General features: G+C 39.3%; 1 protein-coding gene and 1 long non-coding RNA gene across 4 annotated transcripts in view; both read left to right on the top strand.

Annotated features, from left to right (window-relative positions):
• Positions 1-21,775, top strand: part of RBMS1 (RNA binding motif single stranded interacting protein 1) — a 148,601-nt gene that overhangs the window by 20,760 nt on the left and 106,066 nt on the right. The window lies entirely within an intron of this gene.
• LOC104693932 lies at positions 13,781-16,222 on the top strand. Its single transcript, XR_752665.2, has 3 exons — positions 13,781-13,953; positions 14,525-14,701; positions 15,887-16,222. It is a non-coding gene; the product is annotated as an uncharacterized LOC104693932 (long non-coding RNA).

Here is a 21,775-nt window from a genome sequence, read left to right as displayed (position 1 = left end):
TTTCAAATAGACAATGTTTTCTTTCAAATATTCTTTTTCTTAATCAAGACCTCTTGACCTTTGCTTTCTGTTGGGATAGTACTAATCCTGTGCAATTTCAGATAATCACAAGACTCATTCATCAGAGATGAAAATAGGTTTTTGTATTATTTGTACACTTGAAATTGAGGTGTTTAACCTATACGTTTTTTACACTTTCACTGAGCTGTTTTTAATAATTTTTGCTCATTGACCAAAAATTATTCATGCTGCTGTCTGAAATTGCAGTTTATTACAGTTGTGATAGAATAATTACATTCTACTCTATACTAGAGCTGGTAATAAGAGGAAAAATAATCATTTTATGTTGTCAAGACCCTCAATCCCTCAGTGGTGAATAACTTTCAGTTTTCAAAAAAAGGCCTCTCATTTATCTGGACAGATACTCAGCTGGAGGACAGTGACATGCCGGTATTATTGCTTAAAAAATTCAGAATTTAGGAGTAGTGCATGGACTCTTGTGTGAGAAGTAGATAAAAAATTTCATTAGCAATCCTGTGGCATGTTTGCTGACAGCATTAGAAAGTGCTCTTCCAAGCAGCCCAATCAAGAAGTGAATGTACAGGGACTTTATTACCATTGAAGTATATTTTCTCAAATTACTGCCCTTTGAATTAGGCCTTTCTGTCAGATGCAATTCATGTTATATTGCCAACTGTTGCCAGTACCTTTCCCTCATATCTTTAATACAAAAAAGTTCTTTCAATATCTAATGAGTTCTTTCTTGTTATGTTATGTTGTGTTATGTTATATTTTAATATTTCTTTTTATATTAGATGGCTTTCTGTATATTCTGGGAAGCCAAAGGAGGTCCTGGCTTGCAAAGTCAAAAGAATATCTCGACAGTCTAGGTGCAAAAACTGATGGATAGGCACTGGGTAGACTGAGAGAGGAGTTGTCCATTTGCTAGTACACAGCTTTGTGCCTGCAGGCTGGAAATGAGCTCTCTGTGGGGACACCCTGGGCTTAGACAGTGACTGGTGCAAGAATTGTAGTCTGAGCAGAGTAAAAGGAAATGCCAAACATAAAAGCACATCAGTAAAGTCAAAGCTGTGTCCACTGTGCACTGGAGAGGTTTCCCTGTGCGCTTGGGTGAAATTTTTGTTGCTATCTATGGGTAACATCATCCATATTAACTTGAATGGGCTTATGCCCAGCGAATGGAGAGAGAAAAACTCCAAAAGCTGGTAGATTTCACTTTCAAGTGCAACCATCACGTTTCCTTTAAGACTGTAAGAATATCATGCTACACAGCATGTCTTGTGGCTGTAAAGAATTCTGCCTTAATAACATTTTAATGTTTGCTAATATAAATCTACCTTCTTGGCAGCACAGTTTTCCCCTAATAATGGCATGCATTTGTAGCTACTCCCCCTGTGTACTGATGTCAACAATCCTGGTGCAGATAAGGGGTTGTCACTGCTTCCGTGATAAATTTGTATTAACTAGAGCTAGAGCGTATTTCATTTGTTAACTCCTAAACTGGGACTTTGCTCAAAACTAGCTTATCGAAAATAATTTATAAAAAGTATGCTTCGCTGATTCTTTTTGTTATAAGAGGAAGCTGCCATCTTATTTGAGTGTTACTTGTCTTTTAATAGTGACTTAGCTTTTTAAAGTAAGTGAGAGGATGTTACTTGATATTTCAAAATGTGAGCCAAATGTCTTTATACTTCAATGATAACATGACTGGATTAATTTTCTAAGGTTTTCACTCAAACATTAGCAAAGTAAGTGTTAAAATAAATATCAAAAGATAAAAGAGAAATAAAATACATCTTCTGGTAAATATTTTCTGGTATATGTGTGGATCTAACTTACGTTGCTTTAAGATGCTACAGAATCATGAGGTCCTATTTATGTACCAAAACAGGCCCAAAATGATACATGAGAAATGCCCAAGCATTGCATTGTTCCCTGTCCAGTTTCACAACTGTTATTAACTCATTAGACCCAATACATCCACTTGCTGTACATTCATGGCAAGATCACTTCAGCTACTCAAATCATTATTTCAGTGGAATTCATAGTCCTGTGCTGCACCCCAGAAATTCAGTAATATTCGCTTATTCATTGTTTCCAGGGAAAACTAACATGAACTTGTAGACCTTTCTGCCCAACACACCCAGACATGCAGGTTTAATTTTGTTCAAGTATTCTTTATTTGCTCAGTCCCTAACCACTGATGTGATTGGTAATAGATAAATGAGGAATCCAGATACAAATCATACAATAGGCTTCCCTTCTAGTGATCCCCATAAAATCTTGATGCTTAACCTATAAATTGTTTGAATAGTTTTGGGTTTTCTTTTAAGATAAATTCTAAGTACAAGTTGCCAGAATGTTGCTGTAGTGAATTGTCACTGAAATTTACTGAATTTAGATTTCTTCATCAATTCTTTTAGAAAGTTATTGTTGTTTATTTTTTCATGACACAAGAAGCATGACAAAAAAGGCACGAGCCAGTTCAACTTGTAGACATAAAAAAATATAAACCACTGAAACCCATCAAGCTAATTATGGTATTAAAAATTGACATCTCCCGACTCCATGCTTCCTTTTTTTAACTTCTGCACAAGGACAAAAATGGATGTGGTGTACATGTGAAGCAACATGAATTTGCAGTCAAAAAAGAGAACTATTAACAATAAACGTCCATGGATGCAGTACTGAAGGACTTTCTTTCCAAATGTGTCCTGTTGTAAAGCACTGGGATTACTCATAGTAGTAGGGATTTGTTCTGGGACTTTACAGGGTTGCCACCCAACCATTTTGTGGCTCCCAAGATATGCAGGCTTTTATAAAACACAGAAGAGCTGAAGAGCATAGGGAAAGTACTTCGGAGACGCCAGGACATGCAGGTCTTATGGTGCCATCACATTTTAAACAGAACTCTCCAGTGCTTTCACTAGCAAGTTGTACTTGAGAATTGATGGCAAGAATATGACCCCGGTGTGGTGTGTGCTTGCAGGCTGAGCAGTGGTGGGAGGCCAGCTGTGGAATGTGGGAAAGTGGCTGAACTGCTGAAGTCATGCAGGGAATGTTAAATGTGTCTCCAGCTGGCAGGGAGCTGTGGCTTAAACGCAAGCTCCAGGTTCTGGGTATTGCCAAGTGTTCCCGGCACCCTCGGCTCCTGCTGCCCTCAGCATGGCGCCGATACAAGTCGCAGATGGATCGAGAAGAAAATTAAATGCTTGTCGCCTTTTAGGGGAGTTTTAATGGCAAATGGAGTGAGGCAGTGAAGGCTAAAAGTTTCTTATTATGAACTAAGTGTTATGGTAGCACAACCAGTGAGAAGTGTGGTCCAGAAAAGTTAATACTGCAAAGAAAAAGAGCTCTCATATTTTTCTTTTTTATGTATCCTTGGGGTATGGTCCTCAGAGAAAATGCAATTCACCCCTCTTTAACAACCCGCTGAACAGGGGGGGAGGGACTTCTCCTGCAGCTTAGCCAACACATTCCAGCTTCATAGTAAAAGCACCAGAGGCAGGGACTGCCACCTATCTGGCATGACAAAGGGCAGAGGGGGAGTCCGTGGAAGATGTGATGCTTTTCTAGGTGGGCAGTTAGAATTTCCTCATGTCCTCCAGTGTTCCTTGATTAGCAGAGCAGCTGCTGCGAACACCCCTAAGGGATACCTGCAGATATTTTCACCTGATTTTTTAGCATGCTGATATCACTTTACATCAGCCCAGAGCCAATGAGAAAATATGTTGAGACAAATTCTGCCGAGGTGCCAGTGAGGTGACTGCTGGTCCAAGTGCACAGGCTGTGTAATTCCAGGTCTATAGGGAGAGGACTCTGTAGATATACCCTATATTGTCTAAAGGTATACAGAGAGCACAACAGTAAAGCTCAGAAGTGGCAACTGTGTTACGAATAACATAGAAATTTAGAGTACCATCTATTAAATATTATTAAATCAACAGCAGAAAATTGCTTTTTACAAACTGCAGTATTTTACTGCCAAACCATGCAAGTCCCTAGCAACAGTCCTCCTCTGTAAACTCCTTGTTGTCTTCCTAAGGGTAATTTTCATAACAAGATTACAATTTCAAATCATCAAGAGAAAGCACTGATGGGCTCTTTTTCAGCTTTTGCTTAGCTAAAGGCTCCACCCAAGTAACTCTGGTCATGAGACATTTTCTTCTGTTAGAGTCATAACTCAGGATGTGTCACAAATGCCATTAACATTGAAAAAGACACAGGCTGAGCCTCCTTATTTTTAATCCTGACCACAAGCCTCTTGACTCTGGATCAGTAACAGAATGGAGAAACATGAGAAAAATGCACTTTTAAACTATTCCTATGCAAGCAATAATTTAAGGGGGTTTAGAGATTAACTCTGGTGAATCTGGCACAGATGTCAAACATTACTTTCCCCATCTAACCACACCCTCCTTGTCTATCCTCTCCCTACTCACACACCCCAGTGAGGGCAGCAAGGGGACACCTGCCCATGCCTCTGCTGTTCCCTGGAAGAGTTTGACACTGCCACTCAAATTTGCCTTGCTTCATCCATACAGCACCATCAGCACTGCTTCTTGGAGAAAGGTATCCCCACCTTGGTAGCTACCTAGGACCAGAGAGGAAAGTGTGCTGTAGGCAGAAGGTGAGAAAGCAATGTATCTGGGATGGTCATAGAGCCTCATTAAAGAGAATCTAGTTGGGGAAGGGGGTGAGGACACAGCAGCCAAGGGAATACAGGAGAGCAGCAACAGAAAGACTACCTGGCAAGCACATGAAAGCTCACCTTCCAGCCTCCTCCTCAGTCTGTCCTATGGGAATAAAATTCTTCTCACAGTCAGGAGTTGGGGTGCCTGAAAAGTAATTCTTGTGGTGCAGGAGGCTGGGGAAATTTGGGGGAAAAGTTCTGCCGAGCGGAGATACCACACGCTGTATTTGGAGCAGCTGAGGCTCAGGCATTCCCTTCTGCTCACTCTGCCAGACAGGCATTTTTGGCAGAAGAGCAAAAAGGACACCTGGAGGCAGCAATACCTCAAATTACTAGAGGCACGATTGCAAATGCTCATCTGCCAAAGCCTAACTTGTAGTAAGAACATTCACTGCTGTCCAGTAGTCAACAAACAGAGTCGTTGCTGTATGGATTCAATAGAAGCAGCTGGTGCAAGCAGTGGGTCTAAAGGAGGTGAACAGCAGACGAACATTAAGTGCTCGTAATTTGTGCTCCGAGGTCTGCAGCTCAGTTCAGATCAGTATCTTTTAATACAGAAGATACATTGTAAAACTAAAGCTGTGTTTTCAGATGTGTTCTTTTGTAGCAGTACCAACTTCAAGCATCCATCTTTGTCTCCAGCCATTCTTTCTCCCCACATTACCCCATCAACAATGCCAGCAGAGCTGCTAGTGGGGCCATACAATGAAATAGATCTGGGAACCAGCCCAGGTTAAAAATACACAGCAAAAATGAATACTAGGAACAAGCAGGATAAGGGGGGAAATGTTTATGCTAGTATTGTTGCTGAAAGAAATTTAAGAAACTTTGCACTAGTGAATTCTCATTTACTGTTGGAGAAAACAACTGAGGATGTGCAAAATAAAACATGGCATCGATGTCCTGGCAGTCTGAGAAAAGCAATCAGTTATTATTTACCTTTATGTCTTATAAAAGGGATTATATTAATGTGAGATACTACTGATTTATTACATAAATGTTATTGCCATGTAGAACATGGCTTAGTCAGGCACTTCTGTAATCTGTAGGTAAAAAATTAGTTGCAGAAGTTTAATATTAATTTTTTGGTACAGTGGAGGAAAAAGTAATTGTGAAACTCAAGCTAGAATTAGGAGGTTTCTGGAGAAAATCCTGTGCCATAGTGTTAGAGTATTTCAGTACTAGATTTTGTAGTCTTTGGTATAAAATAGACCAACAGTTGTGCTAAAAGTCTAATTGAAATATATATATAAATACGTATTTATTGTCATCATTACAAATGAAATGAGGAAATTAATTTAATCTCAAAGTATGGAAATAGGGGGAAATTGAGCTACCTTTTCTGAGTAAACAATGACTGCTGTTGTACAGATTAAGAAAAAAATCCAGTCAGTCAGTCTGTTCTTACAGTGAAATCATCTTCATATCACAGGACATGAAGTAAATTCATAAAGTGAAAATGGAATGAGGAAAGCATGTAATATTTAGGGAGAAATCAGATTTGCAAAGGCTAAGATGTATTTGTAAATAGGTCTTTTCATTCATGTAAACAGGGCACAGCACACTGTACTTCATATCTGCAGTTAAAAACAAACAAGGAAAGCAGAGCAGCGAACAACACCGGTGCACAGATGTTGGGATAGCAGGTGTGTGGTGAAGCTGGGTGCTACAGGCAGAGGTCTTTCCACACCCGAGGAGCTTTGCCAACCTCTTCTAACATCCCAACACCTCAAAGAAACCTATTTTGCCTTAAAGCATGGGTCTGTTAATTAGTTTCAAACATAACCATATCTCATCTGTCTGGGTTTTATGCCTTATAAAGTGGATCAAAAGACTGGATAGTTTGGGGGACTGTCATTTGTCTGATAAGAACTATCTGAAGAATTTTTTGAGTTGCTGGAGTTTGAAAACTGGGAGCGAAAGGCAGTGCATTTGGAATCCATATGCAATGGAACATTTTAGTTTACCTGAAATGTATTGTTTTTAGAGATTTTAGTGAAACACTAGATTGAGAGCATTCCGCTTCAGGCTGAGTTAATTGTTTCTTTGCCCCAATTAATTTTCAAGATTTTTAAAGGCAGTAAATATCATTTTGAAATGTTATATTAACTCTTTAATAAGAAAAAGTTCAGAATGAAGTAAAGGGGTTTATTGTCAATAACTGTTGTGAGGTTTGTTGGTTTTGCTGCATGGTGCTCATCCCTGATACCAATGGAGAGATTAGCTCAGATTGGTGGTGTTTTGCCTCTGGACCCTCCTTGTGTATCCATCTTCCAGATTAAATGCCTCATTGTATATTTAAAACTCTGTCCTGATTTCCATGCCCTGATTTATGGAAGATGGGGTAAATCCTACATCTTCTTCCTGACTAATAAAAGGGTCAATTGAACTACACTGCTGTAAGATAAATGATTTTAAATCAAGTGCTGCCTCTGTGGCCTGCTTTCTATAATTTTGCTTTTCACTGATTTTGCAAGTAACTTCAGCAGAAGTGATATGATTTCTGAGAGTTCAGTTTTCACTTATTTTACATCTGGCAAATTGTCTTATCATTTATAATGCTCAAGATTTTAGAATGAGAGTGTAGTTAGTTTATAAAGATGTGAATGATTTTGGCATGCCTTTATTTCAACTGATTTAAAAATGTCTTTATTTCTCCCAAACATACCTAACTTCCAATCTGATGTTACTGTCTAAAGGCATTGTAGCCAGTAGGAAGGGAACAAAGTTGTCAGTGTTCAGTGGCGGTTTGTTGGTGATGTGAAATGAGATGCTGGTCTCAGCCTGTGTTTGTTGTACTTACAGAGGCCACTGTCTAAGTTGTCACCCTTCCTCAAATGCTCAGCAGAGAGTCAAAAAAGGGAACTGCACACTTGTTCTTTTTGATCACAAACCTCCAAAAGCAGGTTTCAAGTAAATCCACAGGGCTGATGGGGAAGCTTCCTTTCCCACTGCCCATATTGAAAAATCTAGGCATTTCCAGAGCTACTAAACCAGCTTTAAGGTAGAGAAGGAAGGATTTGATGTTATCTTCAAGAAGAATTTAAGTTTTAACTTTGGGATTAATGGCTTAATCCAAAGTTAAGCGAGTCCTTAACTGCTAAAAACCAAACCTTTTGAGAATTAATGTGAAAATCATGCCATGCTGGCTATGGTGCAATAACTGAGGGCTCAGGCCAGATGCAGATCACTTTTTCTGTGATCTTACCTTACCTTACCACCAGACTTTAAGAATTCAAAGGCAGTAAGTAGGGTCACGTGTAGTGAAAAAGAAAATTACAAAATTGTGTCATCAGGTAGGTTTTAAGGACATGAAGAGGCTGGGAATAATAGTAACAGACTGCTTCAGTACTCCTGGTGCCCAGGAACGATCCACTACAGCTAACTTGGGAGCTATTGGTTATAGCCAATAGTTATTTCCTATTTAGTCAAGGAAGTTTAAGGCTAGAGGACATTTATGTTCTGGCCCTTGTCAGTGAGGTTGAATATGGAATAGATGAGCAAAAGATTTTATTTGAAGGTGTTAAGACACTGAGTTCTCAACTGGATTCTGTGTTAGTGAATAGGCTTTTAAACACCAATTCACAAATGGGGAAAAGTCTTTAAACCTTGCTGTCTTGTTTTTACACTTGAGGATAGATCCCTAAAATGGTTACAGATGTTCCACCATTTGTAAATGAAGAGTTTAGTAATAATAATAATAATAAATATGAATAGTAATAATAGTGTTGAGAAGCTTCATTATTTGTGCAGCGCTTCAAGAATGAAAAATGTTAATTAATTCCAATTAGTAATTAAAGTTTGTGCATGTAATAGAAAAATATGCCAAGTGACTTAGATTGGAAAACAGTTAGTCAAAATTTAGCCTCTTTAGTCTATTTTTTGCGGAAAAAGGAAACCCAGGATTGTTATTTCATACACCATGAAAACTGAGTAAGAATTAATGGGTGTTTTATAATTCATTGATAACACACCACATTTATTAGCATTCATTTATGGAACTATAATATTCCCATGCATCTTTGTCATATATAAACATAAAAAACTTGTATAAAATAATATACTGATTATGTATATGGATAATGTAATGTATATATAAATAATGTACTGTAATGTATTTTTATTTTTTAAAACATTCATGTGCTTATATATTTGAATGCTGCATACAAGCACAACTTCTGTAAAGCACAACTTCTAGTTGTATGGTAAGATCTAACAATTCAAGTACTCAAAAACCAAAGTGCTGTCTGACAGACCAGGCAACAGGCTTGCAAAACTTTGTACTTGAGAATAATGAATTCAGGAAATACCTTGTGCCTGACCCCAGCAACAATCTCTTCCTCCCTAAGAGTGATCTGTGTGCTCTGTGCTTCACAGTAATGGCAAACACACAGGCTGGAGGGAGGGGGGCATGGAAAAAGAATCTATAACTAATGCAAATGTCTCCTTTTTGTATGGATCCATGTCACCATTTTTGCTTACATGGGGCAAAGTTCTTTACTTCTCTCAGGGAAGTTCTGCATTCTGCAACGGAAGGCACCATTTTATTCTCAAAGAATAGGGGAATACATCCTAAAGCTGCCTAGGATAGCAGCCACAGCAGGATAACATTTTAAACCCAATCTGTCTCTGCTATTCAGCCACCATTTTCAAATCAGTATTGAATTATTTCCATAATTCTCCTCTCCTCTGACCTGACTTTGCTCTTTATGACCAAGTGAGCAAGGGATCTATACATAGATCTAGAGAGTCAGTGTTCTTTCTATGAATTTGGAAGAAAGGGATACTGTGGAGTTATTTGTTTTATCTTGAGGACTGGTTTTATCTATTGATATACCTCTGAAAGAAGAAAAGAAAAGAATATATGAGCATGTGCTAAAAAAATAACAAAATACTTATGTTGGTGGACACCCCTTCTACCTCCCCGTGAGGATTGAACCAAGTACGGAAGAAAACAAGGAATGTCCTTGTTATTGCTTGCTGATCATCGTGAGTTTTCTGTGTGTTCCTAACCAGGACAGACAGGGGCTGTTACTCATCATTGCCTTGCCCCTCAAGAAAGTATTTATAGCACAACAAAGTGGGCATAAGGTGTCTGTTACCCAGAGCCTTCAAATAAATCTAAATCAAATCTTCAGTAGTCTCCTAACATCAGAATAAGTGATTACCCAGAGCATGGGGAATTAATGAGTCCGGTCTCACATCTCTCCCATCCCAGACTACCTGCTTGTCATCCACTTTCCAGTAAATGGATAGCTTGGGTAGTCTGCAAATAATCAAGACAAGAGGTTGTTCCAATAATACTCAAGACAGTAGAAAGTCTAGCAGCAGGGCCACCTCCTAGAACATTGCAATCCCTAAATTGTCCCTTTAGTTAAAACACTAAATGTGTACCTTGTGTACCTTCAAAGAAATAAATCCTGACTCTGCATTAGGAAGAATGATACTGCAACTGTGTAATTCCCTATTACAGGTAAAGAAAGTTCTAATTTGCTTTCCTGTTCCAAGGCTGGCCTGTCAACACTGTGTCTGGTTCTCTTGTCTAAACTAAATACCTGGATTGGTCCAGCTACTTTTTTTTTTTTTTTCTCTTTTTTTTTTTTTATTTTGTCAGTCAGAGTCTTAGATCAGATCTAGTCTCCATTATGAATGTTTGCAGGCTGCAAACGCAGAGTTTTCTGTCTGGTGGCTGCCTCCATGTTTCCATTTTCCATATTTCATACAGCCATTATCTATTTCATAATATTTAGCCATTATCTATTTCATAATATTTGCAGTAGCCTGCCAGATCACTTCAGCAAGGTAGACAGAAAAATGTCACTTTTCCCTATGTGCCTGTCACATTTTCTGTTGTATTTCGTTATTTTTCCCAGTTAAAACCAACAGTAATTAAACATGAATAAGGTAACAAATCACTACTATTTTTATTTCCTTGTGTACTAGCTCTATAATATTTTAGATTCTTCTGTTTACTTCTAGGTTGTAAACTAAATTATCTGAAGTTATCAGCATATCAAAGTAGAACAGTAAAGGGAACAGTACCGGTTCCAGTTCTCAGCTCAGATGTGCAGTACAAGGAACTTTTCACTGTCTCACTTGAATATATGTCATGTGTCTCCCATGTTGGCTGCAGAGGTTTTAAGACACTACAGTGAGGATTAGGTGACAGTAGTCAGTCAGGGTGCTGTGCATTCTGCCATAATAATCAGAAGAATAGTATTCACCTACTTTGTACTGTTTATACCTGGTGTATGCACTATTGTGATGTTTTAAAATTATATAGATATCAGGATGTAAGGCCAAAAAAAGCAATGGAACATCATTCCACCTAGTGGCTCTCTTGACCCTGCCTAAACCAGTGCTTGTCAAACAACTATTGATTGCATGTTTCAGTAACATTTGATTTAGATGTTATTTCTTCACAGTAAGTATTGTTTCTGAAGTACTGTAAGTATTCTACTTTCTCTGCTGTTAAAATCAAAAGCAGTATTAAGTTGAGAAGAAGACCTAACTGGATCTCCCAAATGTTGCATGAGTCAATTACTTTTAAAAAGTATTGGCATAAACATCAAGATTCCAAACAGGTAACATGACACATGGGCAAAACTATCAGCCATTGTACTATCTGGATCATGCTGCAAGTGTACAAGCAGAATGCTTTAAAGTCAATAGTAATAACTAATACTGGATCAAATAAAAGCTCAAAGGACATGAAATCTTATTTAAGTTCCAAGGGTAAAAAAATGTTGATAGAATATATGCAATAACAGGTTTTTTTGTAAATCTTCAAATAAGAATGGAGAACTAACAGTAGATAAGTAGCAACCATAGCTCTAATATCATAATTAATGCCTCCTTTTTCATGGGTAGGTTCAAAATAGCTTTAAAGTGTGATCCCAGGATTATCAGTGTGTATTCCACTGAGAGAGGAATGAAGTCACAGCAGAGGAATTATAAAGTGGCAGAAGCAGAATAGAACCAATATAGCTCTTGCATCCTATTGTGGTGTGTTATCCACTAGAACCCTTTACCATGAGTGCCTTTTTTTGATAGGGGGTTCAAGAGGACAAACTTAAATCTGTGTTAAGTTTTACATTGGCTTTGGAAACTTGGATATTTGTACTGTAGTTTTTTTGTTGAAAGAAAATAAGTTCAAAATTAGTGTACAGTTTAGAGTCTGAGCAGTAGTAAGCTGTAATGGTGGGGTAACTGATACACAATTAAAGTGATAAAGGATGTTCCAAACATATTAGCAATCTGTTACTGAAATTTTAAGCAAATGAGTAACAATATGGATTTCAGTGGATGTTGAAATAAAAGCATGTATTGTCTAAATTTATATGAATAGACTCCAGTCTATTATCACAAATAGGGCCTTTTTACTGCTCAAATGTAAGTCTCAAGCTTTTGCGCAAAGTGATTTTCTCTTCCTTTCCTTTCTTGTAGGATCTGTATTTCCTAAGGAAAAATGTTGAACAGGCAAAGAAGAAACTTCTAGTGATGTTCTTAGTTTATTTGATAAAGGCAAAACACATCTCTTCTGCACAAACTGCACTTTGAGAAGGGTCTGTAGAGCATTTTGGACAGATGGAAACTGACAAATAGATCCCAGGACTGTACCCATCTCTAGAGCTTTTTTTAGCTGATGCCTGGCCTAAGAGCTGCTTCATTCCTGCAAATTAAGTGGAACCCTAGAGCCATAGTACGGAGAAGCATAGGGACCCCTCCGGTTTGGTCCATCTAGAGCTAAATCTGCTTCACTGGATTCAGAGGCAAAACGTCTGATGGTTTAAGCAAAACCAGAATTTGTTCCCTATTCCTGCACACCAGCCAGGGAAGCCTCCTTAGGGCTGGAAAAAGGGGTTTTCTGATCCGCATTCCACTTGTGTGTGTGGACATGTATCTGCCATTCAGACTGAGCATACTCATATAAAAAATATTTTAGGGGGACTTTGACTTCCATGCTATTTCTGAAGTGCATTATGAACCGGTGAGTTTATATAAATACTGCGTAACAGTGATAGCCTCCAAACTTCAAGGTTGCTTTATATATTGCGGTGACTCAGGGAGGCTGTTGGCAACGGAGCGGCAGCTCTGCAGCACTGAGGGCTGTGGGCAGGCGGTGGAGTGTTCTAAATACATCACATACAAACTTTCCGAAAAAGTCAAAATGCGATTTCCCTAATTGAATACAGTTTTTATTCCTCCTGCCGCGGGGGCTTGGGGAGCTCCCTCTAGCGGGGAATTGTAGCGTTAGGAGCTTTTCTTACGGGCTTGTTCTGCTCGGCGAGTTCCACAGCTGAGAGACAAGATGGCTGCGAGAGCCTCCAGAGCTGGAGCTCCTCCCGCGCCTTGCGGGCCGGGCTGCTGCCGTGAAGTTAAGCGGAAAGTTAACACCCGCTAAGCCCGAACGCCAGGGCTCCGGCAGGGCTCGCTCCTTGGGAGCGACCGCTGCTTTTGTTTCAGCCAGCGCTTCTCAGGGCGCTGCCAGGCTGCGCCCGCATCCGAGCCGGGCGAGTTTCCCGCCGGTCCCGCGGGCGGAGCGGCCGCCCCGCTCCCCGCTGCCTCCCCTCCCGAGCCCCGGGGAGCCCGGGGGTGTTTCCCCGCCGCGGTCGGAAGCGCCGGACACGGACGATAAGGAGGTGGCGCGGCCCGAGCCCGCCCCGGTCCGTGTGGGCCGCGCCCCGCGCTCGCCGGCGCGCGGCGGGAGCCTGAGGCCGCCTGTTAACAACAGATTTTTAAGTCTTGAGTCATATTATAATGAAACCCGTTTATTATTAAAAATAGCGTTTTAGGTACCTTGCTTACTCTCGATTGCTTCAGAGAAAATATTTTGTTGTAGAAAAGACAGGAATTGGTTTCACCTTTTCCCCCCGTTTTTTAGTCTGTTTTACTTCCTGGTTCTCTTGTCTCAAAGCAGGCGAGTCAGAGATGAAAATGGATTATTACAGTGTATTTCTACCAGTCTTCAATTTTAGTTTCATTAGTATTTTTATTTTTAAAATTATTTTTATTTTATTTATTTGTTTCTGGGGGTCTTTGAGGCTATATTAATACTGTTTTTAATTATGCCTTTAGTGCTTATTTGACCAGACAGTGCCCTTGCTCAAGCTCGCATTGCACGGAGAGTGTGTGCTTGTCATCCGAGATGTGTGTAAAACACCCGGGGAGTTCCTGCAAGGAGAAATGGACGTCTGGGCTGCTGAATACTGAATCCTGCAGTTATCTTAGCTGCAAAAGTAATTAAATTTGATTATTTTTCTTCTTCTTATACTGGCACAAAATAAGAGTGGGAAAGTATCACTGAAACAATTAAAACTGGCAGAGAAAAATAAGAGGGTTTTTTTTCCTTCCCATACCTCCAGCATAGTTACATTTATAACTGAGTATGTGTCTCTTGTGGTCTCGATTACATCCTGTGTTTTTAGCTGGCAGCGTTTCCTCTGCAGAGGCCCTGTTCTGTATGCCAGCATACATTTCTGTGTATATTAAAAGAACAGAATCAAGATGAAATAGTAAATGAAACTAAATCCCCCACCCCCCGAAAAGTGAGGGTTTGATACTAATGCTTGGCACAAAACAAAAAGAGGTATATCTACCATCATGTTTCTTTTTGTAAAAGCGGGGAGTCTGCTAGCTTTGTGTTGTCAAAGAAGATGGAGCAATTCGTTTAAGTCATCAAATGTGTTACACAGACCTCTCCCATTCTTTAGTATTTGAATATTTAAAGACTGTATTTTTTCAGTAGTGTGTTCTGAGAATGGAGCTTGGCTGCAAGTCCTCACCTACAGAAACTTTTCTTTTTTTCAGTTTGCATTGAAGCATTTTTGGAACAGTGAGCTCCACTAACAGCTGTATTCAATCTTGAGTAAAATCACTTCCTGAAAAAAGTGAAATTAAACTTAATATACAAGCTTGCTTGGAATATAATACCATGGAGTTAGGGAACTTTGTGATTATGAAACCGAATCCATTCACCCTGCTGAGGTAATTTCTTGTAAATTGTACACTATGGAAATCTTTAATCAATGTCAATGTTTTTAAAGCTAAAATTCGTACAATTCAAATGTGCTTTTTATTTCCCCTCACACACAGAATTTGGTGGGTTTGCTTGGGTTTATATTTTAAAAAGAAGAATTTTCTGCTATGGTTGTGTGAGGTGGGAGAAGAGTTGGGGCATGTAGAATGGCACTCTTATCTGCCCTAAGTGTTTGGCACCATAAGTCAAGTCATGAAAATCATAAGACCGATTAAAAAACCAGAAATATTTAAAAGCCACATCTGATTTTGTAAAAAAAAATTAATTACAAAATCAGACTGTTCTTCAGTTTAATACTGCAGTGTTACACAGAAGAGATGGGAGATGTTTTGTATTTTTTAATGTATTTAAGATGAAATATGAGATTCTTTATATATTTATGCTGTGATCCAAAGGTAGAATCTGAGCTCACCTGCGTATTGGTGGGCACCACTCTTGTGGTGTAGACTGAAACCATGGTATAATGCTCAGCTCACAGCCAGACTTAGGCCATTGAGGCTGAACCCCACCTTTTGGAGACTGCACTGCTCAGGGCACAGCAGTTTCAAGAGGCAAAACAGAACCAAAAGCATCCATGAACTGAAGCGACGTGTTAGAGTTGTTGACATAAGTCTATTGTTCATGAGACTTCATGATCCAGGGCCTTAAAATAAGACCAAAAAGACAAGTCACCAAACCCAAATTGCTCAATTGTATTTAATTTTAGTTAGAGAAATAGAATGTTTGAATCCTTATAGGGGCTGAGCAGCTGAGTCTGTCATTGGGGCACTCCAGTAAAGCCCTGCCTTAACTGGTGCCTAATTCTGTGGGTACCTAAGGACCTAAATATACTCTGTATTTCTGCATTCAGTAGTTTGGAAACAGAATACAAGGGAAAGATTCGAATGTGGATTTCTTATATTTGGGATGAGCGCCGTAGCCACAGGTTACAGAGTCTATTCCTCTTCTTCCTTATTAGCATTATTGCGTTATTTTATATAAAACTGTGGCCATGTGGATAGCAGAAATTGAGAGAGATCCATGCCTGAGTGCTCAAGGCAGCAGGCACTGGAATGGGGTGTGAGTGCTGCCTCCAGCTTGAATTTGGGGCTCCTGTTTTCATGGGATATTCCAAATGTCTGTTTCTTCTGCAGCTCCTCGCATGTATGGTTTTCTTCAGAAACGTGTGTGGTTTCTCTTCCCTTCCCCATTACTCAAGGCACGAGTAACCTGAGGGCCTACCTTGGAGGAGGAAATTCCAGGAGGGGGAAGGCCACCTACTATGTGCTACAATAGCCAAGTGACTGACAAACTGCCATTTAACTTCTCATACTGTCAGCTTTAAAGAGAAACCCTCCTGTCGGCAGAGTTTTGCTTTAAAATCAAATTTCACTTCCTGATTTTCCAGGAGACAACAGGAAAAAGGCTAATCTGAAATACTGTAAAATACTCCAAATTCTAAGGAAAATAAAATTTTGTGTAAGCACTGACCTTTTTGTTGTATTTAGCTAAAAAAAGTATGCAAATTTCTCTATCGTATTGTTGATTCTGGAAAGTAAAAAAGGTAAATGTTTTAACTCTTAACCCATGTGCTCATATGCACAACATTTGCCTTATGATAAGTCCAGTCTTTAGTAATATTTGCTATTTTTGTGAATCATCAGTCTAGAGAACTTTCAGGGCAAGTTAATTATCTAGTGTGAAGGTGGTGTTACTCCTTTATATACATTATTATGCATTATTATGCATCATTATTATTATTATTATTATTATTATTATTTTACTTTATTGTTGGATTATCTGAATTTTTCTATGAAAAATGTAAGTGTAAATTACAGTCCAAATATTTTTGTACAAAAGATGCTCATTGGAAGTTTATTTTAATGCAAATAAAAATAATTGCTATCACCCCAACTGAGCTCGGTCATAGTACTTAGGGAAGCAGAGGCTATTCCTTAGGGCTTTAGTTGCTTTATGCTTGGAACACCATATTTGAGTTGGATTTCTTGTAAAATATAGAATGCATCCTCATCTGCTGGGTGATAAAGCCCTCTTGGGAACAGAATTAATTTTTTTCTTAGCATGATTGCTCTTTATTTTATCCAAATTCATCTAACTAAAATTGAAATTTGGACCACCCCAACCATTTCTTTTCATTTTGCCACCAACAAAAGAGCATTTTTTTCATTCCTTGTCCAAATTGTTAAGATGCCCCTGAGGACCTTTGTTTACAGTGTCTTCTCATTCTTTTTTTCCTTGACATTCTCCCCTCCCTCCAGCAGTGAGATACTAATTAAAGAGAGGACACAGTGACCCTGGGTTGTTTAGAAGTCACAGGGGAGTGGTGGTGGCACAATGACAAAACCATCCCTGCAGGAAGTAATCAGGCTGGAGACCCATCACAATACACTTCCATCACCTGAAAAACCCTTTCAATTTGGAGATTCATCCCAGAAGCAGATTTATTTTCCCTTTAGTAAAAGTATCTTCATTACAAACAAAGCCTCCATATCTCCGTGTGTCAGTCTGTTTAACAGGGTTATTATACAAGTACTGTTTTTTCTTGAGAAATATTTCTCTTAAAAGAGTTTGTAAAGTAAAAGCAGTGTTAAGAGTAGCATGTTAGAAAACATCATCACATTTATGTTTAATTTCAAGGAAAAAGTGGTTGGTTATCTTTATATCATCCAGCAGGATTATGGTCTTATCTAGTATATAGGAATTTTGCAACTTTATGATGGCTATTATAACTTAATTACGAGCTCATCAAGACTGGCGGTGTTTTACGAGCACCTAGCAACAGGGAAATCCAGGATTCATTCCCCACTGGGTTTTGTAAACTGGTCCAAAAAGTCACTTTGGATTGACACCTGTGAAAACAGGATTTCTGTTTACCCTGAGCACTTCACCGCAGGGCATTTGCAGCATAAGGTGAAGTCTGGGCCCTGCAGCATGTGCTGGGGCACCGCCTGCTCCTGTGCAGAGCTCTGCTGGCAGAGCCAGGGAGGCTCTGTTGGTATTTGGTGCAGCCAGTTAGAGAAATCAGCAGGCTCTAGGCCTAGCCCTCGGTCTTCAGCGTTATCTGTACACTGTTATCTTGTACCGTAAAAGAATCCAGCTGATTTCAGTAACTCTCCACTTGAGCTGGCCTGTGCAAATCAGATTGCAGCGTTGAAGTTAGCAACGTGATACCCATCATTCCTGTTGAATACACGGAAAAAAAAAATCCCACTGTCTGGGAGCTGGATCAGACTGCAGACAACATGCACTTTAAAATGCATAATTAAGGGATTTTTTGATTTTTATCTTTATGGATTTATTTTTTCCAATTAAGAACAAAATTAGCTAGGAGAAACATTTAGAAGAGTCCTGTTTGAGGCAGAGAAGAGAACACCATTGTGTCTTATTCCACAGCCCAAACAGATCAGTGTCTTAAAAGTAGTCTCTTAACTGAGGTTTTGTCTGTTTGGTTTTTTAACTAAGAATTCTTGGAGGTATGGTGATACCAATTCTCCTGGAAAAATTACAAGTTTTAGTGTGCCTAGTGCACTGAGTATCAATCTCTGCAATGAGATTTACACTTAACAATTAAACATTGTGTCCAATTTAAAGTTGTAAGTATAACCCAAGTATGGGATCCACTGGGTCAGTTGGTTCCACACATCTAACATGCCTTTCACTTTTGAGTTAAGGGGTGTAAAACATGCAAGAAAAAAAAAAGGCAGTGTATGCGTATTTACAATTATTTTGTAAAGTCTTTGGTTATCCTAGTCAAAACTATCCTGATCAAATGTAAGGTTTTCTCTAAGCATATCTATATTCTAGATAGTGGGCACCAGAATTTTGATAGCATTTGTTCTGTAAACTTTTTCTTTTGTTTACTTTTTAATGACCTATTGATGCCTCAGAAACTAAGATGCTGTGTGTTTAGATTGGCTAGTGGCCTTGCATCTTCAAGAAGGCACTATGCCCCAACACCTAAAGCCTCCTGGAAAACAGATTATGCTCTTCCCTGCAGTGACTCTGTGACCCTTCGCACCTACCCAGAGTGTGAGCTGCCTGTGTAACTAGAGACCCACAAAGTTATTGCTGTCTGGGCAACGGGAAAGAGCTAATAGTATTGCATACTATCAAAACCTAATACTGTGGCCAGATCTGTGCCTGGTGGAACTGTTTGGCTGTGCAAATGTGGCCCAGGTCAGGTAGGAGCACAGATGAGCTGCTTTTCTGCTGCTGAGGCAGAGTGCACAGTGCAATTGTGGAGGCACAGGGGTACCTGGATCCTGCCTGGAACTCCTTGTGGCTTTCTGCACTGGTGCCCCATTCGCTGAATGCAGGCAGCGTCACAGTGCTGCAGCCAGGCAGGGTTTCTGGCTCTGCTCAAGGAACAGACTCAGTGTCACTGATGCAGCAGGCACTGCCCTGGGTAGAGCAGTGGTGACTCCCAGGTGTTGGCTTTTAGCTGTCTGGGGCATTTGGACCATTTGTAGGAGGCAAAGACAGGCGTGAATGTAGTGACTGTCCAAGGGAAAGAGCATGCTTAAAATGAGAACATTGACCTTTTGGGCACCACTGGGGACTGCAGGGTTGGAGTAGAAGGGAGGCAAAAAGGGACTAAAAAATGCATCCATTTGGGTAATCTTCAGTTTCAGAGCAGGACAGATGTTTGAGACTATGATGAGGCATTGCTATTGCCGGACTGTCACCTTTCAAAAATTTGGGAAAAAGATGACATGCAGTTTGTTTTTTAAGTAACCTTTACCAAAGAGCCCATTCGTGCCAAGTTTTCACTGCATCGTATCATGCAGCTCGTGCAGCTTTGATCCAGCGCAGAGCTTACTTGAAGTTGATTTAATATCTCAGGGAATCACAGCATCCTTGATTCCAACCAAAACGTGCCAGCCAATGTTCTTGACATTGCTGTTGCTTATTGTGCTGCCCATTTGACTGGATTGTTATTGTTCAGATTCCTTTCTGGTTTTGTAATGGCTGCATTTCACATTAAAGTTCAATGGTTTAATTAAGGAAATGACTGAATAGGAAGTTACTGTAACCATGATTTCAGCTGTTGAAGAAAGATTTGCCCTACACGTGAGGAGATTTGTGAACCTAAGCTTTTTGCTAAATGAGCAACATCTCCACATTGTTTTTTAAACCACTGATATTCAGATTAATAAATCACACAATTTTCCTTCTCTTTATGGAAGTTTATTAGTTTGTTTCCATGCACATAGTATAGCACAGTGTCTTTCACTGAAGCATGGTTTTAAACAGAGATTATTTCATTTGCAAGTTTCTTTGAGATCTGAAGACAAAACTAAGGACATTCTGTGTTTGCGAATGTCTCTCAAAATGAGAACATTTTATGTGCAGCTACGTAAACTCCCGAGTAACTGCTTACTTTCAGTTTTGAGGCTGGTCAGGACTCTGCAGTCAGACTGCATCTTCATTTTGCTGTTCCCTTGGCAGTTGGGTGGGATTTAGAAGTTCTGCCTCTTTTCCCAGGTCTAGCCGATCCTGTTATGTGTCACAGCTGCTCTCTAGATCAGGACTAAGAAATTAGGAAAGAACTAGAATTAGGAAAAAATATATATGTATATCTACAGATTTAAACTGTATCAGTTTTCTTTTCCACTTCATAGCACACCCGCATAAGGCAGTTGATTCAGTCCAGCTAAGAAGTGTGGTAATGTCTGCTTTGAAGGGTGGAATAAGTGGCTGGCATGGATGTGGAGAGGGAATGCTATGGCAGGGAGAGACATCTCTTAAATCAGGTCTGCTACAACTGAAGTCTCAGTGAAGAAAAGGAGCTCACATCTATTCAAGTAGTCCCAAATCCCCATTCTGCCAAAGGGTGTGTTTATTAGTTTGATCAACTACCAAATAATTACAGTGGTGCAGTAAATAGTATTAAATACTATCTGTCTTCTGAAGTCTGGAGTTTCTCAGCTTGAAAAGGCAGGGTTCTCCCCCCCTCTTCCCTCCATATATTTACTTTATAGTTTACAGTTCATGAAAGAAGCAAGAAGGAGGAGGAGGAGTAGTCCAGCACAAACTGAGATCCGCAGGTAGATACCATAAAATAATTTCCATTGTAGGGTGAGCTGCCTCGCAGGCAATCGACAGTGTCAGTCAAGAACTAGCTGGTAGTTAATGAGAGGCACATTGCCTGGCTGGTTTAGCATTTTAACAAAGGAGTTCTAGCACAGTTTTGATTCAACTCGAGTTGTATCAGCCAAACATAATAGAAAATCGGTAATTAGACAATTTTAAGTATTTAAACCAAGTGTAGTTGAGGAATCTAAAATATAGATTATAAGAGGATGTACTATTTTAAATGGAAATGTTATGGTAATACATTCTAGAATTAACCTTTTAGTTAATTTAAGACTGCCTTTTGTTTTGTTAAAAAATTAAAGGTCGTCAACATTGGTGACATTTCAAAGACTTAACCTGATTTTTTTAGTGGAAATAAACAGGGTTTTTTTGTATCCTACAATGACATTAGTAAAAACTACAGCAAGGAAGCTCAACATGAGTTGTTTTTTGTGATTCTGCTTAGGCTGATTTGTGGCCAGATATTATATATTTTGATACAAAATATGTAGTATTATTGTTTAATTTTTTTTAATGAAGATGCAAACTGGACTTTTATTTTGCAGTTTAAGTAATTTCTATCTCGAAGGGTTAGCTTCTCGTATTTTTTTTTTCCATTCTGTGAGAATGAAGAAAGAACAATTTGGTCAAATCCGCTGGTGAAACCAATGCTTAGCCTACTGAATATAGTCACCAAGGGATTAATGCAGCTCTCTTGTCTTTTTTTCACTCTGGCTTAGTTCCTGCAAAATCATGTGCCTACATGATTTACTCCCATGAACTGTGATATTGCATGTCGTCTCGAGGAAAAAAACGTTTATTCTTTCTCAAGTTACCGACTACTGAATCAGATTTAAGAAAATCAAAGACCTCCTAGTGTCAGAAAAAGTTGGGAGTTAGTTTCTGGTGGCAAGAGCAGTTGAAGTTAGTATTTCAACGTAAGGATT

This window comes from Corvus cornix, chromosome 7, assembly GCF_000738735.6.
Source record: "Corvus cornix cornix isolate S_Up_H32 chromosome 7, ASM73873v5, whole genome shotgun sequence".
Lineage (NCBI taxonomy): Eukaryota > Metazoa > Chordata > Aves > Passeriformes > Corvidae > Corvus > Corvus cornix.
Note: the sequence above shows the minus strand (reverse complement) of the source record. Positions and strands in the feature narration are given on the sequence as shown.